Source organism: Sarcophilus harrisii, chromosome 2 (genome assembly GCF_902635505.1).
Source record: "Sarcophilus harrisii chromosome 2, mSarHar1.11, whole genome shotgun sequence".
Lineage (NCBI taxonomy): Eukaryota > Metazoa > Chordata > Mammalia > Dasyuromorphia > Dasyuridae > Sarcophilus > Sarcophilus harrisii.
Window position 1 is genome coordinate 389,638,039 of NC_045427.1, and position 12,219 is coordinate 389,650,257.

A 12,219-nucleotide genomic window follows, 5' to 3' on the forward strand; every position below is an offset into this window, starting at 1 on the left:
TCTCTCAGAATCATACAATGTTAAAGTAGTAGGCAACCAATAGAAGCCAACTTTTCCACTACCCTCATTTTAAAAAGAAAGGAATTTTAATGTTGCTTTTGTTTATAAACTATTGCCATTCTCCTTTAAACTCCGACTCCATTAAATGCTTTCTTATGACAACAACAAAACATATTAAGGAAAACTAAATTACCCAGTAACTACATCTGACAGCATATGTCATATTCTTTATCCATAGTCCCCATTTCTCGACAGAGAAGAAACTGTATTTCCCTGTTAGATCTCTAAGACAAAAAATGAAATTTTGTTTTCTTTTGGACTTTCTCCTCTCCCCCCATAATTTGTCTCCTTGGACTATATTCCTAATAGGGGAACCACTAGATTAAAGGATATAAACTCATTTCATGACTTCACTTAACTAATTCCAAATTGATGTCTAAAATGATTAGACCAATCCACACTTATGACACTGTATTAGTATGTCTGTCTTCATTCATACCCTTTAACATTATCTGTTTTTATTTTCATGCAAATTTGATGTCATTCTCCTCATTTTAAAGTTGATGAAGTTAAAGTTCAAAGCCAAGTGACCAAGGATATATCGGTAGTAAGGAGTAGATCAAGAAATACAATTTGGATCTCTTAATTCAGATGACATGAACTCAGATTCATTTACAGCTGTTTGGGGCAAAAATTTATTATATATTTGGAATCACAAGAACTTAGTTATAAATACATTAGAAGTTATCCAAGGCAACTCCACAACTTTCTATTATGTGTCATATAGAAAGAATACTCAATTGCAAGAGTCAGGAGAGTCTTGGTTCTCTCAGATCTAAATTAACTCAAAAGTTCCCTTTCCATTTTGACCTTTTATAAGCCTTTTGTAAAACCATGAAACTCTTAGAACACTTCAGTGATGTCTCTACCACTATTTTGTGAGACCATTCTCATATTGTGAGACAGCTCTCTTTGTTAGAAAATTGGTCTTTACAATGAGTCAAAATCTGACTCTTGACGACTTCAACTCATTTTCCTTAGTGCTGCCCTTTAAAATCATGCAGAATGAGTTGAGTCCCTCTTTCTCATAATAAACCTTCAAATATTTAGGAATGATGTGCCCCCAAGTTTTCTCTTCTCCAGGAAAAAACATACATAATGCATTTCATGCTTTTTCACTATTTTGATTATAATAGTTTACTGTTTTTCAATAAATCAATCAGCCAGAAACTGTGCTGGACCCTCAGAGAATATAAGGGCAAAAATAAAATAGTCTTTGACCTCAAGGAGATACCATTTTATTGTGGAATACAACACTGCATACATAAGCAAATAGAAAATATGTAAATAGAAATTTTAGTAAGGCAATAGTAATTGGTAGAAGAGCAGAATTAGGAGAGAAAGCTTCATGTAAGAAGTGACATATGAAAGGAGCTAGGAATTATGGAAAATACAGGTAAGGATACAATGCTTTCTAAGCATAGGGAAGAGACTCAACTGTAAAATGGTAAAGGGAGAACCTACTTTTCAGGGTTGTGGAGAAGATCAAATAAGATAATATTTAGAGATCACTTAACACAGTATCTGGCACAGACATCCCATTCTTCCTATTAGTGTTCCAAGTCCATTCCTGCCTACAGCCTGGTTGGTTTCTTTAGGGTAGATCTTTGTCACATTTTCAACCATGGCCCTTTGTGAACAAGTGTGGCCCAAAGGGTAGCCAAATTAGGGGCAGCTAAGTGGTGCCATAGTGCCCACCCTAGAGTCAGGAAGGTTCATCTTCCTGAGTTCAAATCCAGCCTTAGACACTTACTAACTGTGAGATTCTGGACAAGTCACTTCATTCTGTTTGCCTCAGTTTCCTCACCTGTAAAATAAATTAGACAAGGAAATGGCAAACCATTCCAGCATCTTTGCCAAGAAAACCTCAAATAAGGTCCTGAAGAGTTAGACACTTCTGAAAACAGCTAAACAACCACAAGAGAATGGACTGTGCTTACCCCCTGTGATCTAAGGTGTTCTCCTGCCTATCTTCTATCTGCTCCAAACATTGTTTATAATCCCTGGAAAGCACAAAGCAAGGCCATCCATAAATTACTAATGGCTACCAGGAAAAATCAAATGCTCCCTATACCACAACCCAGGACAGGTAAATCATTAAGAACAACTTTATGAGAGGTTATAAAGCATAAGTGAGAAATCATGGTTTAAACATACCCAGGTGCATAAGAAATTTGAGAGTTATATGTCATTGTGTCAGATGAGCACACATATAATTGGCTGACTAGTATGTCAGCAATAAGCTCACCAGGAAAGCACATTTGGAAATGTCCTGTACTTTTTTCTTTTTAAAAAATATTGAACACCTTAGGCTTTTGCATTGCCTAAATTTCCCTTATATTTCTTCCCTTTCCTAAAAGTCATACATATGATAGAAACTATTGTAAAAAGGAAAAAAGATAAGAAAAGATCAATAAAACTAATCAACATGATGAGAAAGAATCTGAAAATAATGTAATATTCCATATTTATGCATGTCCCCTCTAAAATATAGGAGGAGAAGCATCTTCTCATATTTCTTCTTTTGGGATATGCTTATTTTTTATAATTTTGCAACATTAATGAAACTGATTTAATTGAAATAGTTATTCCTTCCACTGATGAATATCACACACACTTTAGGCCACCATTTTCCTTATGACTTTTCATAAACATTCCATAGAGGATCCACCTAATTGGCTTTAGGTCTTCCTCTTGTTTTGTTAGTCTCTCTATTATCATTGTGCCTTTTGGGTTTGCTCTCTGCTGTGTATCATGCTCACTATATGGTTGGTTAATTTTGTTTTCTGGATATACATATGCTTAGTAATGTCCTTTATGTGACCATCCACAATTCCAGAAGAACAGTGACAAAGAGATAATGGATATTATATATAATGAGACAAACTCCAAAGTGAGAATTTATTTTGCTTGATTATCTGTTCATATTTGTTACAAGGTCTTTTTTTTCCAAAATGGGGAGAAAGATGGGAAAAATAAAAAATAGATTACTTTTTGTTAATTGAAAAAAGATAAATGGTAATTTTTAAAAAATGAGTTTTTATGCAGCTTCTCCCATATAAGCCATCGTTGTTAACAGTCTTTTCATGTCCATCATGGGGTCTTTTCATTATCCTTTGTAATTTTAATTAATTTTGTTATTAGTAATCAAATTAATTTTAATTCATTTAAATTCTTATGAGAGCATGATTCATAACCATATAACATCATCAGGAGAATATTGGTATAAAAGGAATGAGCATTTGCAGAAGTAAACAATTGGGTTCACTGAAAATCTTATGAAATTCAAACTGCTAGTCAATTACAGGTACATTTTTCCTAACATGAATGAAGGATGAAAAGTAATACATATATAAATCTAAATCAGGTCCCATTTGATCTACTCTCTTATCTCTATTCTAAATCACCTTAAGGATTTTGGCCATCAGGCCTAGAGAACAGAATACCGGACTTGTAGTCAGAATGATGCAGGTTCAAAGCCCATCTCAGACATTTACTATCTGGGCAAGTCTCGTAACTTCTCTATACCTCAGTTTTATCAGCTGTAAAATGAGAGAGTTGAATCCAATGACTTTTACAAGAACCCTTTAACTTTCCATTTATGATGCCAATAATTCCTGAGACTGAATATTTCTAGCATTTTTCAGTAGACTTTTCTAATGAGTTAGTCATTTTGATGAAGTTGCTCCTAATTTCTAACACAATTATGTCTTGCTTCAATTTAAGTGTTTTATCATTGTTTAATATTTTTTCTCTTGAGACTGAGTCTCCATATCTTGCTCAGTCTGGAAGTGGATTGGGTACTCATGGGTATGACCATACTATTACCTGGCATGGAAGTTTTAAATGGCTCTGGTTTTTTTGATTCAGGTTGGTTCTCCCTTTCTTAGACATTCTCATAGCTCTTTCTTCCCAAGGTATACCCATATTGGTGCCAGATTTAATGTGGACACCTCACATATATGCAATAGTAGTTTCCTTCCCCTTCTTCCTTATTTTCCTCTGGTGATCACTTTTTTCCCCTTTCTTTTCTTTCCTCTCTTAAAACCAAGAAAATAGAACAAAATCACCCCTGAGTCTTACATTTGTCTTCTTTATTTTTTCTATGACCTGAAAATTCTAGAAAAAAAATTGTCTCCTCTTCTTAGTGAAATCTAAGTACTTGACCACAATTTGTTGCTGTTATTCATTTATTTTCAGTCATGTCTGATTCTTTATGACCTTATTTGTAGTTTTCTTAGTAAAGATAATGGAGTGGTTTGCCATTTCCTTTTCCAGTTCATTTTACAAATGAAGAAACTGAGGCAAACAGAGTGAAATTACTTAAAAAGCATAACATAGATGGGATTTGAATCCTGATTTGAATTCAGGAAGAAGTCTTCCTGACCCCAAGTTCATGCACTATAGAATCAACTGTCTACGCTGGTCATAATTTAGTCACTTGCAATTGATGAAATCTATTTACTGTTCTCTTGTCTATTTTGTTTGTGTTTCAAAGATTCTACCCTGTCCTAATCTTTTAATTAGAAATGCTTAAATGTGTCTACTAGCCCGATCAAATCTGGCTACCAGGTGATAACATTTTTGGTCCAAAAGAAATTTACAAAGAACATTTTCTAAGCAGTAAAGGACTTGGGAGGATTGATGCTCCCTAATAAATAATGAATCTTTAGAAGTATTGAATCATGTAAAGACAGGTATAAAGTTGCCTTCTCTTTTCAAAGCTCAATAATTCTCTCTTCTTGAGATCTCTTAAAAGTATCTGCTTCTCTGCATCACATTTATTGCTCCCTTTTGCACCATTAATTAATACAACATTTAGCAATCATCATTAAATGCCTTCTGGGCATAAAACTCTGCTAGGTGCCTGTGGGAAATACAAAATTTATATAAGACATAGACCTTTTGCCTCATGAAATTTATAGACTAACAAAGAGATCAAATGCAAACAGTTAATTATAATATGCAATTTTAGAATTATAGAAATGAGGGTTGAAATGGACTCAACAAATTGTATAGTCCAACCCTTTCATTTTACTTATGAGGAAGATAAGACCAAGAAAAGTTAAGTGAATTTTGCAGAGTCACACAGGTAATAAGGAGCACAACTGGGATTTGAACACAGAGCCTCATTCCAAACATAATATTCATCGCTACAACATACTGCTTCTCCCTTCAATTTAAGTACTTCAGAGATTATAAAACAAAGCGTTATGTGAATTCTAAAGGCTCAATGAAGACCTTTTTAGAAGAAATATCATTTGATTACTTTTAAAGGAAGAACAATAATTTAAAAGGGAAAAATGGGGAAATGATATTTAATTAATGAGAGAGTAAGTAAAGGTACAAAAGAAAAGAATGAAGTGAGTTAGAGGAAAGAAAAATTATTCTAACTATAATGTAGAACTTGAGGAAAATCAAAGAAAATAAAGCTGATTATATCCCAAAGAGATTTTAAAAAAGGAAAAAAGACCTATATGTGCAAGAATGTTTGTGGCAGCCCTCTTTGTAGTGGCCAGAAACTGGAAACTGAGTGGATGCCCATCAACTGGAGAATGGCTGAATAAATTGTGGAATATGAATATTATAGAATATTATTGTTTGGTAAGAAATGGCCAACAGGATGATTTCAGAAAAACCTGTAGAGACTTACATGATGCTGAGCGAAATGAGCAGGACCAGGAGATCATTGTATACTTCAACAACAATACTATATGATGACCAATTCTGATGGACATGGCCATCTTCAGCAATGAGATGAACCAAATCAGTTCCAATGGAGCAGTAATGAATTGAACCAGCTACACCCAGTAAAGAGATGACTATGAACCACTACATAGAATTTCCAGTCCCTATATTTTTGTCCACCAATATTTTTTATTTCTTTCACAGACTAATTGTACACTATTTCAAAGTCCAATTCTTTTTTGTACAGCAAAATAACTGTTTGGATATGTATGCTTATATTATATTTAATTTATACTTTAACATATTTAACATGTATTGGTCAACCTGCCATCTGGGGGAGAGAGTAAGGGGAAGGAGGAGAAACATTGGAACAAAAGGTTTGGCAATTGTCACTGCTGTAAAGTTATCCATGCATATCCATGCTATAAAAAAAAAAGAAAAGAAAATGAAGCTGGATAAATCAGATGGTTCAAGATGGCAGAAAGCTTTGAATGCCAAGCCACAGATGATTTTTGGCAGATAAGGGGAGTCATTAAAGAATTTTGAGCAAAGCAATTACATTCCTACATTTATGAATAATAAAGGATTATTTTGTCAATCAAATGAAGGAAATGGGTTAGGGAAGAAAGATAATAGAGGCAGGAGATTGATGCTTAACTGTACTTTTGGGAAAATGAGACTTGATACTTGTGTAGTAGCAAGTAGATTAAAAAGCAGATGTAAAGTTGAAATGAAAAGTTCTTGATGGAGGCAGCTAAGTGGTATGGTGAATAGAACACTGGCCTTGGAGTCAGGAGAACCTGAGTTTCAATCTGGGTTCAACACATTTTCTAACTGGGTGACTCTGGACAATTCATATAACCTCTATTGCCACTAAAAAGAAAAAAAAGAAAAAAACAGTTTGGTGTCTCTCTGATTAGGAAAGAACTCTTAGTGGTATAATGGTGAAATTAAAAACTTATGGAGAACAATGTTAAATTTGATAGATCAAATAGAATAAGTTGAATTTGAGGTGACAGTAGCATAGTGAGATAGAAATTGTAGGGTCATAGATTTCAAACTGCCAGGGTCCAAAAAGGTCATCTAGTTCAATCCATTCATTCTTCACACGATATTGAGACAATTGATGATATAGCCATGAAACTGAAAAGATAGTTCAGAACTATAGGTAAAAAAAAAAAAAAAAGCAGAAGTCTTGATGGAAAAATAGGTGAGACCATGGGAATAGGTATTATTTCCAAAGGATATGTTGTATAAAGTATAAAAGAAAGACAGTGTTAATACTTGAAATACTCACATTAAGGATTTCAAGTGAAGATGAGAAGCTATTGAAGGAGAGAGGATTATTCTGTGTGTGTGTGTGTGTGTCTGTGTGTCTGTGTGTGTGTGTCTGTGTGTGTGTGTCTGTGTGTGTGTGTGTGTCTTTAAATTGGCAAAGGCACATTTATTTACACCAGAGCAAAAATTATATGCATATAATTTAATTTAAAATTTAAAACTATATTTCAGAAAATATATGAAGTCTAAAATTCTTCATGAGGAGTTCATTCCAGAAATATTTTTTAGATAGAATACATATGTAGAAAGTACAGTAATACCATACAAATACCACTAAATTATGAATCAGAGAAAATGTATTCAAATCATGGCTCTGCTACCTGATTTCTCTGTGAGATTATTTAACCTTTCTGGGATTCTATAAAACAAGGGGGTTGAATTATATCAAAGAATCTTAACATTTTCTGTGTGTTATGGAACATTTTGGGCAACCTACACAATCCTTTGGATTCATTTTCAGAATAATTGAAATGCAAAAAATAAAATATATAAAAGTATTTTTTAAATTATATTTATATATGGCTTTCAAAATGCATTTTTAAAAGTTCACAGAACCTCAGCATAAAATGATTTGAATCAATAAGAATCTCTATCATCCTTTTCTCCTGTTACTGATCCTATGATTCTGAATCAGAATGAATCAAAAATTACAAATCACAGTCAACTATTGTTCCCTCATGTCTCTTCCCCATATTGTTTCCCAGCTGATGCAGAGCATAGAAGAGGTTGAATGGGCTTAGCTTGTAAAGAGGTAGGAAAAATTGCATAGAAGAATTTCTTCACCTTCTTTCTTCATCTCACCTTCCCTGGATCCCCTTAGAATATGGGTTAAATTAATCATCAACAAATAGTCTTTACATTTGACCACTATAAGAAGGCAATGAAAATTCTACTGAGCAAAAAAGAAATTTCATATGTTATTAATTGTACTAATAATCAGGTTGGCTTGTTCTCTTCAATGATAGATCTCTATTCTATGTTCTTTGATTTTCAATCCAACATTCTTTCTACTTGTACCACTTATCCAGTATTTATTAAGTGCTTACTATGTGTCAGGTAGTCTGGGTATGGTACCAAAATTTGGGGGTATAAAAGGACAAAAACATATCCTTGTAACCAAAGAGTGAACTCCCTATGAACATCCCTATGGGGAAATCAGCACATACCCAGGTATGTACAAGATGTAAACAGGGCAGATGGAAGATAATCTCAGAGAGAAGACACTAACATTTAAGAGGGTCTGGGAAATGCTCCTTGGAAAGCCTCCTCAATCTCCACTGGGGAAATTGATCAGGAAGCAGTTAGAAAGAAGATACAAGGAAAAAAGTTTAAGGTCTTTGAAATCTAGGAAAGAAAGAACATTGGGTAATAATTACGGTAGGTAGAAGGTAAGAGATGCTTTTGCATTTCAAAGCATCTTAAAACAAGGCATCTAGGCACTAGGGATCACAACAAATAACAAAACATAGTCTCTACCTCAAGGAGTTTAAATTCTACTGATTACCAGTTGTGTCAAAAGCTACAAAGAATCAAGGAAGATGAGAATTTTAAATGGTCATTGGGATTGAGGATTAGGAAATCATTAATAAATTTTGAGTAAGCAGATTTAGTAGAGAGAAGAAAAGATAAGCTACAAAGAACTAAGATGAGATTTGAACTTTAGGCATTATAGATGAATACCTCCTTTAAAAAGTTTAGCACTGAAGGAGAGGAGAGAGTTGAGATGTGATTGAATGGTGGAGAAGATGATGTACTGTTAGAAGACATAATTTCAAATCCTGTCTCAGACATTTACCAGTTGTGTGAATTTGAGTAAATCACTTACCCTTTCTATACTTCAACTTTCCAACAGTAAAATGAGAAAGTGGGATTAGGTGACCTTTAAAATACTTTAAAATAAAATAAAAAAGGAGGTAGCTTACTGAATGGAGTACAGGGCCTGGAATTAAAATCGGTCTCAGATACTAAGTGTGTGACCCTGAGCACATCACTTAAACCTGTTAACCTTTGTTCTTCATCTGTAAAATGAACTGGAGAGGAAAATCGCAAACTATTTCCAAGAAATTTCAAATAGATCTCTAAGAGATAAAACTGAGTGAATAATAAAAAGGTACCATTAAACTCTAAATTTATAAAACATTTTTATTTCTTTTAAAAGAAATTGGGAAGACCTGAATATAGTTGTAGTCAAATGAGGGGAGGCAGGTCAATTGAAAATAAATTAGCAGGGATTCAAAATTTTTTTGTCTGATGAAGCCTATAGATTCATTCTCAGGACTATTTTTAAATGCATAAAATACATGTAGTTACATATGTTTAAAAGGGAAACAATTATGTTTAAATACAGTTATCAAATATTAAAAATGACATGTTCACAGGCCCTATGTTATGAACCACCCACCCCCCATTAGAGGGTAGTAGTAAGGTTCTATATGAGGCTAGAAAAAACTCGTAGTTTCTCACATTTATATACTGCTTTAAAGTTCACAAGGAACTTTAAACATATCTCATTTGATCTTAAAAACAGTGCTGCTAACTGTTGAAGGGATTAGTTTTGCTGAGGTGTTTTTTTTTTTTTTCTGTGACAAGATAAGGAGAAAAGAGGGGACAATGTAATACTTAAGAATTTTGAGAACTCAGTGTTCTCAGGCTTAACAGTGGAATAGAAGGTAGAAAATCAGAGACTTGATTTTTTGAGCAAAGTTGAAGATGGGTGTGGAGCTGAGAGGAGAGAGAGAAAAAAGTATGATAATTCTGATTTTAGTAAATGAGCAATATCAAGGGTTCATTCAGGCACCATAGTTTGATTAGACATAGTTGTAGTGGTTGGCAATAGTTTCTATAGTTTTGGATCTTCTCATTTTTTAAAATTCATTTTTTTATTTTTTCCTGGACTGAAAACTACATGAGGGCAAAAATCATTTTTGTCCTTTCTATATCTCCTAATATAGGGAGTATATTAGGGACTCAGTAACTATAACCTGATCAATTGCTCTTTTCTGTATCCTTTGCAGATTAATTTAGTTAAAACTATTACTCTCTGTGGTGTAAAATTTAGTATTCAGTGTTGAATTTGAATAATGGATCCATGCTAAGGCATTAGTATATTTTGAAATCCCCTGCTTCCTTTCATAGAGTTTTTTTTTTTTTTACTCATTGCTAATCAACAATCATTTCTTAAGAGGTTTTGGTGGACCATGCCCTGTACTAATCCACGGAAATACAAAGACAAAATTAAAGTAATCCTTAATCTCAAAGAGTTTGCAAGTGATCTCTACTTTTTTTATTATTTTTTTATTTCAAATAGAATAGAACTGAATTTTAGAAGGAAATATTCAGGTTAGATAATTATTTTGATTCTATTCTGTGTCTTCCTTGATCACTAAACCTGTTCATTTGACTACAGCATCTCTACTCCTATTATCTATCCTACTGCTTTTTAATGGTGCAGAGAAGATCCTTTTTTTTTTTCTCTCCAGAGGACAGATGTAATGCTAATAACACAACCAATAACTAGAAGCAAAGACGGCAGAGCAAACAGATGGGCAGTGTTTTGAGGGAGCTGATTTATACTTTTAAATACAAGACTGTGTCATGTAGTTAAACCTGAAACAATAAGTCAATAAGGTCAATGGGAACATTTAAACCTTATGCTAAAAGTTTGTGGTCAGTCCTGCACACTGGGAAGTAGACTTATTTAATGAGGGAATTGATGAATATTGAATTTTCTGAATTCTGTATAGTAATGTATTTCATTTGATAGGTTAATATGTGGCAAATCTGTATTGGACTAGACTAGTCCTGAAGGGAGATTGACAGGAGAAATACTGGTCCTGAGAAGAACACTTAAGGATTTGATGGCAACAGATCTTTAGATCTGTTACTTTTTAAAGTACCAAGCATATCAATATATGAGAAGGAAAGTACTTGTATTCCTAGCCTCTCCCCCATTCTCCTATGTAATATACTTAATAATGCCAAGTATCAAGTACACACTAGCTATTCCTGGAAAAACATGATTAGTTGGGATTCACTCAAGTCTGACTGACTACTTTAATTTTCCTGTCTCTCATTGAGGTAATAAAAGTTTCATTTTTTGAAGGTTAAAAAAAGGAAGAAGAAAAGAATTTTTTTTTTTTGGTTTCTTTCTCATTAATTCAAGGATGATTCCAAATCTTCAAAGTGCCATTTTGTGTCTCACTCAGAGGGAAATTACAGCTTTAAAACTAACCTGAAATGCCTGTCTTAATAATAACTGTGGCTTTCTTTATTAGGTAATTAAAGTTGAAATATTTTTAACTGAGGCTGGTCTCTCAGTTTTTGATGCTTCTTCAAATTAATTTAAATGTACTAGAACTTTGATGAAAACTCACTCTGAACTTTGACATACTTTGGCTTGGCCATTATAGCTTGGGTTCTATTTTATTGCCTCAAGAAAACTGATAAAATACATTTATAAGGAGAATGGGTCCTTTGTGGTCATGGGCTGGAAGTTGGCAGCCAACATTCTGTGTAGTCTGGGAAAAAAGACTTTGTCCACTGATGGACCACAGGGGATTATGGACACACTGGGTCTAGCAGGTAGGTCCTAAAATGTGAAATAGGACAAAACAAACCAGAGAAGCAAGGTGAATATGAGAGCAGTACATCATTTTTCTTTAAAAAAAAGTCATTTTTCTTAAAGGTTTTATGATCATAGATGGAAAGCTAGAAGCAACCTCAGGGAGTACCTCTTTTTATGGATAAGTAATCTGAGAACAGTAAGATAAAGTAATTTGGCCCAAGGTCATGCAAATAGAAAATGTCAGAGCCAGTTTTATCTTTAACTAAAGATAAAGAGAGAGGGAATGTGAAAGTCGGTTATTAACTGTAATAATCCTTTTGTCATAATATTTCTTGAATTTGTTCTTTCTTCTCCAAGGTACTACTATTCTAATATTAATAATTCCTTAATTTTTTCTAATTCTTTATAGTACACAAAATACTTTTCCATCTCTAGTCTCAATTGATCTTCATAACAACCCTAAAAGGAAGGTGGTAGGGATTATTTTTCATATTTTGTGAAGGAAATTAGGAAAATTAGACTCAATTCATTGACTTCCCACTTATTCTATTTAATGACAAAGCTGAAAC

At 33.5% G+C, this 12,219-nt stretch overlaps 1 protein-coding gene across 2 annotated transcripts in view; it reads left to right on the plus strand.

Annotated features, from left to right (window-relative positions):
• The window catches only part of SGCD (sarcoglycan delta), a 1,334,163-nt gene that overhangs the window by 1,086,082 nt on the left and 235,862 nt on the right, over window positions 1–12,219 (plus strand). The gene's annotated exons all lie outside the window — the stretch shown is intronic.